Here is a 6,000-nt window from a genome sequence, read left to right as displayed (position 1 = left end):
GGCAGAAGTATATTCCAAAGACAGGGGAGGAGATGAGGAGCCTGATTGCCTGGGTCCAGCTCTCAGGTCAACTGATGGTCATGTCCTCTTTACGGCCTCCTCCAACAACTCATGACCAGCCCACAACCCGTGGGGTGCTTCCTTCATAGGACACCCAGCATTTCTGTTACTGCTAATTGCATGATCTCCTTCTCACAAGGGGTCTATGGTAGTCAGGCTGATTACAACATGGAGTGGATTTTTTCTCTCCACAGTACGATTACGGTTCAGCATTTGATCTGCGGTTTTGAAAATCATGTGTCTGGGAATGGATGTGTTTATATCATGGTGCTAGAATGGTAATGTTTTAAACATTACAGAACATTATGTCAGAGTGGAATGCATGCTTAATAATCAGGATGCAGGGATATGTATATGTATGACCAATGTACGTGGGAGAAAATTTACATCAACAATAAAGTGTTTCTAAAAACCTATACCAGCCCCAAAACAACCACAGGATTCTGTTCACGCCAATTGTTTGAACCAAGCTCCTTCATCAGGTCACCTCCTAGGCACTACTTTAAGCACTGTTCTCCAGAAGCTTGGGGTCAGAATTGTCACAGAATAGGCAGCTGCTTGTGTGATGTGACTTGAAATGTTGGACAGGTGGCCTCAACCAAAAATATCTGTTCCTCACTCCCGCCCGCCCCGTCCCCCTCCTGCTAGGTGCTGGGATTCCCACAGTTTTTCATAATCCGTTACAGGCATGTTTGGTTAGGACCGCGGTTAATAGTCAGGGATATACCTCAACAAGAAGATCCTTTATTGAGGCAAAATCTGCTGATTACAAATCCTATCAAAAAACCACAGGTAGCCCCCAAAAATAAGAACACTGAAATTGAACAAATAACACCCGCTGTAAAACATGGCAAAGCTTTCTTCTTTAGGAGAACCATATTTAATTAATTTAAGGACGTTTGCAGGTATTTAAGAACCAGAGCTCAGCTCACAGGGTATCCTCAGCCCTCTTCAGTCTCATGGTTGCCAACTCCTCACTGGTATTCCTAAGAACATAGAAATCAAATTTGTGCCATTTGCCCAAACCAAAGCCAGGCAGATGACCCTGTTTCTTAAGACAACAGAACTGCTCAAAATGAACTTTCCTGCCATGTCCTTTTGTCTCTTTTCAGACCATCACCCAAAACCTCACAGTAGTTTTCTCTCCAACCTGCATAACATTTTCATCACCACAAAAAGTTCCCTTATTCCCTTTCGTAAACAATAACCTTCCTTGACCCCCATCTCCTGGCCACCACTGATCTGTTTTCTGTCCCTATAGTTTTGTGTTTTCTAGAATGTCTTATAAATGAAATCACACAATACATGATCTTTGCGTCAGGCTTCTTTTACTTTGCATGCCTTTGAGATTCATCCATGACATTGCATGTATCAGCAGTCCATTCATTTTTATTACTGAGTAGTGTTTCATTGTATGGATATACCCCAATTTGTTTATGCATATTAGCCATCTTTTGATAAGTATCACACTTCTCATATGCTAGTCTCCTAGGAGGCCAAGACCCAACTGAACTTTACTGGTATACGGAATATATAAATAGACTCTGTAACAGACACTATTTGTTGTCTACCAAACCCATTCCCCATACAGTCTCCATCCCGACTCCTCTCTAGTCCCTTCGTCTTTGCTGGCTCCTCCCACTTCTGGCAGCCATGACTCCGGGAAGAGGACCTAGTCCCACTTTCACCGGAGTGGATCTTCATTAAACTGAGCTAATCTTGGTAGCTCCATTTCTGTGGCCATGTTGTAGAGTTATGACCAATGAGACTTGATGGAAAATCTGCTGGGGGCTTCTGGAAAAGAGTTTCTCAGCTCTTAATCCCTGCTCTCCTGATCTCCTTAGTCCCCACATCTCTGATTGTGGGATCAGGAACTCATTCACATAGGAGCCCATAGCAGGTAAGCTCCAGCAAAATTTTCAATGGGCTTTCAGGTTTCGCTTTGTTGGCTTCCTATCACATTGACCTCTGTGGCCAACAAATAAAGAGCATGGTACATTCTACAAAATATCTGGCCAGTGATGTTCAAAACTGTCAAGGTCATGATAAACAAAGACTGAGAAACTGACAGAGATTGGAGGAGACTAAAGAGACACGGAGACTGAATGTAATATACTATCCTGGATTGGATGTGGAACACAAAAGTGACGTTAGCGGAAAAACTCATGATTGCCTAGTGAAGACTGAAGTTCACTTAACAGTATTGCACCTGTGTTAATTTCTTAGCTTTGACAAATGTGCCACAGCTATGTAAGACGTGAACATTAGGGGAAGCTGGGTGAAAGTTGCTATCATTGCAACTTTTCTGTAAGTCTAAAATTACTCCAAAAATTTTTTAAGGTTTTAAGATCATGAAATATTTTTTAAAGTTATAAGGTTTTTGTGATTTTTTTCCTTAAAGGGTGTCAGCTCAGCTGCTTAGGATGGTTTGGAGAGTTTATTAATTGAGTTCTTATACTTTTGAGAGTTTATTAATTGAGTTACTATATATTAGGCACTGTTTAGGTGCTGTGGATATATCACGTACAAAACAGAAAGAGAGCCTGTCTTCATAGAGCTCATATTGTAGTGAAGAAGGGCAAAAATGAAAGAAGAGAGTCAACTAAATACATCCAAATAATAAATGTCATAAAGAAAAACAAAGCTGGAGGATGTTATTTTAGAGCAGGAAGTGACAGAAAGCCTTTCTGATAAAGTGATATTTGAGCAGAGACTTGAAGAGGGTGAGCAAGCCATGCAAATATCTAGGTAAACCCTTCCAAGACAGAAGCAACAGCTTTTGCAAAGCCTCTGAAGTGAGAATGAGTCTCACATGTTCAAAGAACAGCAGGCTACACAAGGGGGAAAGAGTAGAAGGAGATAAATTCAGAGAAACACTTGGGGTTCAGGTCATGCCAGGCCTTGCAGTCCATGAAGAACTTCGGATATTATCTTAAGTGCAATGGAGAGCTGTTGGGGGGCTTTGAGGAGGAGAATAACACAATCATATTTATTATTTAAACTCTAGCTGCTGTGTTTAGAAGAGACTGTGGGGGAGGGGGCACAAAGATGGCGGCTATTGTAGTCACCCAGCATGGTAAGAGACGATGGTGTTTTGTCTTGGATTAGAGTGACAGAGGTGAAAGTAATGAGGAATGGCTGAGTTCAGGATATAATTTAGCTAATAAAACTTGTTGATAGATTGGATGGGGATCGCGAGAGAAAGAGAGGAGTCAAGGATGATTCCAACTTTAAAAACTTGAAAAAAATGATAGTTCCATTTACCAAGGTGAAGAACAGTGAGATGGGGACCAGCACTGGTCGGAGCCATGTTAGGTTTAACATGTTTGTTGGGAAATTGCACATTCAATTCAGTACGTTGTGGGAGAGATCAGGGCTAGAGACATAAAATAGCTGGGACTGATAGCCTTGGAACTTAGAGAATTTCCACTGGCAGTGACAGTGACTACAGAGAGCAAAACAAGGTCAAACAGCTTGGGAGAATCCTCCAAGCATATAATTTGTGTTAATTACATACACACACACACAGATATTCTGATACAAGCCCATGAGCCTTCCCCTCCCACTGAAAGTCACTGTTCTAGTCCCTCTGATGAAGGCATCCAGCTGGAGCATCAGGAACTAATGCATTTTAACCTGCATTTCAGCAAGCTATAAGTGCGTCCATTAGGTTTAATACATACATGAGTAGGCAATTAGCATTTAAAATACCCTAACCAGAAATGCTATTCTAAGGGTGGTTGCCCCAAGTTGATCTTTTCTCCATTTGCAAGCAAGAATTATAAAGAAGGTTTATGAGTTCCTTTTAATTAACTCAAAATGCTTTCTTATTCCTATTTCTCTCCATTCTGGCCTCTTTTTCAGATAAAGTATTTCCTCCCTCTTTCTCTTCAGTAGACTTGAGCTCCATTAGGTACATTCAACCCTCAGCCCTCTTCACTAGCCCCCACCCTCGGTTGTTAAGGTTTGGGGTTTCCTTCCATCTTGACCCTCCCTACACTGTTGACATTACAACTCTCTTCACGTTCATAAGTAATATGATCACATTACAGCAAACTGTGAACACAAAAGCAACCAAAAGTAGATTCTAAAATTTTTGGTCATGATGATTAATGCTCCTGAGCTGTCTTGGACCTGTTAACCACAGATTAATCAACACCTCAGGCTCACCTTCTCCTCAGATCTCAAAGGTAACAGCTCTCAAAGACCTGGGTATGAATTAACAGGTATTATGGGTTTGCCTAAACTTAGAACAATTACTATACCCTGTTGATGCAACAGTGCGCTGCCTGTGTAATATTTCTAGCCTACCTACATATCTTGAACCTCACTCATTTGACCAATGAAAAAACATTTCTAACTGCATCATGCTAATTAACAAATCCTCTGGTGTTGATGGGAAAAAACTTAAGCTGCTTTTACTAAGCCCAACCCCCTCCTCCCTCTACCACACACACGGGTTTTAGGTGGGAGTCTCTGTGACTCCCTAACTCCTCTTAGAACAGGCATTCCTGACTAGAATATTTCAAATATTAACTATCTGCCTGCTTATCTGTCCACTAAACTTAACTAATGGCTTGTTGACCTGCAGGTTAAAACACAGCTTCCTCATCTCCAAAGGTCTGTTGAATGAGAAACTCCAGCAATGGGGGGCGCATAATTCAGGTGGTTGTGATACACCCTCGAGTTTGAGGACTCCTGCTGTAGAGAGGAAGAGGAGGGGACCCCTGCCCTGGACCCCACATGCACTCACTCTGGAAAAGTCTGAACAAGCCAAGGGAAAGACCAACCCTTGTTTTCTCCCTTCGGAGGCTGAGACTGTAGGAGAAGCCGTGAAGAAGTTGGGATAAACTCAAGAGGATTTACGACGAACAGACGACAGAACCCACTCTTTATCTGGAGTTTCCCAAGCCTCTCCGGGTGCATGACCACAAAGGAAATGGGTCTTGTCTCTTTCCTACTTACCCCAGCACTGGGGCGGATCATATACGATTTGGTTGAGAACATCATTTTTTGGGAAAAAGAAAAATTCTCTAACCAAGAAGAGAAGAATTTGAATACTTTAAATGCAGCTGCCTATACATCACAGCTGTTCTGTACCTCAGGTGGGCTTCAACAAACCTTTATCACAGTAACTCACCTCCCTTACTGCTTATCATATATTACATTTGCTTTTCACTTAAATACTTACAATACAGTAAAAATCATATTATCCCTAAAAAATAGAACAATTGACTAAAATAAAGACGAAAAGCTAATCCCCAAGGAAATTATTAGAGTGCTGAGTTTTGAGGACAATAGGTTGTTTAACAGAATTGCATACCAAGAATGAAAACTATGTCACGTAATGGAAAAAGATCGAGGTTTGAGAAAATACACAAACATAAATATTTATGCTGAGGGAGTATTTTTAAGTAGGAGGCTTTTTTTTAAAGACTGTATCAACTCAAATGAGAACACAAAATGATTCTGGGGTAAACTAGATCTCTGTTTGTATCTCTTTCCTTTCAAATAAAAAGTAAAGAATTTCAGCAGTAAAATCCCATCTCAATAAACTACGCATTTTCATTCTCTTGGGAGGCCTCTAAAATTAGGCAAAATTAAGAGAAGGAATCTATTGGCTCATCCTTTCATGGGATCAGAGTGTAGCCACTGATTCAATGCAGCAAGTAGAAACCAGCCTGTAAATGGTGAGCGCAGCTAGCCCTTTAATTTCACTGTGTGGGTAAAGAAGAGAAGTGTTGTCCAAATAGGATAAACCCAAGCTGAAATATCTAAGAACCACTAACATAAAGCGTACAATCAAAGCATTTTTCCAAGTTGGCCTTATATGAGAGAGACTTAAATTGACAAGAAAACACAAACCCTAAGGTTAGAAGTCCTAGATGACAATGTCCACAGTGAGTTTCTGCTGCTTCTTTTGCAGATGAGGAAATAGGC

Source organism: Equus przewalskii, chromosome 25, assembly GCF_037783145.1.
Source record: "Equus przewalskii isolate Varuska chromosome 25, EquPr2, whole genome shotgun sequence".
NCBI classification, from domain to species: Eukaryota; Metazoa; Chordata; class Mammalia; order Perissodactyla; family Equidae; genus Equus; species Equus przewalskii.
This window is presented reverse-complemented; position numbering follows the sequence as displayed.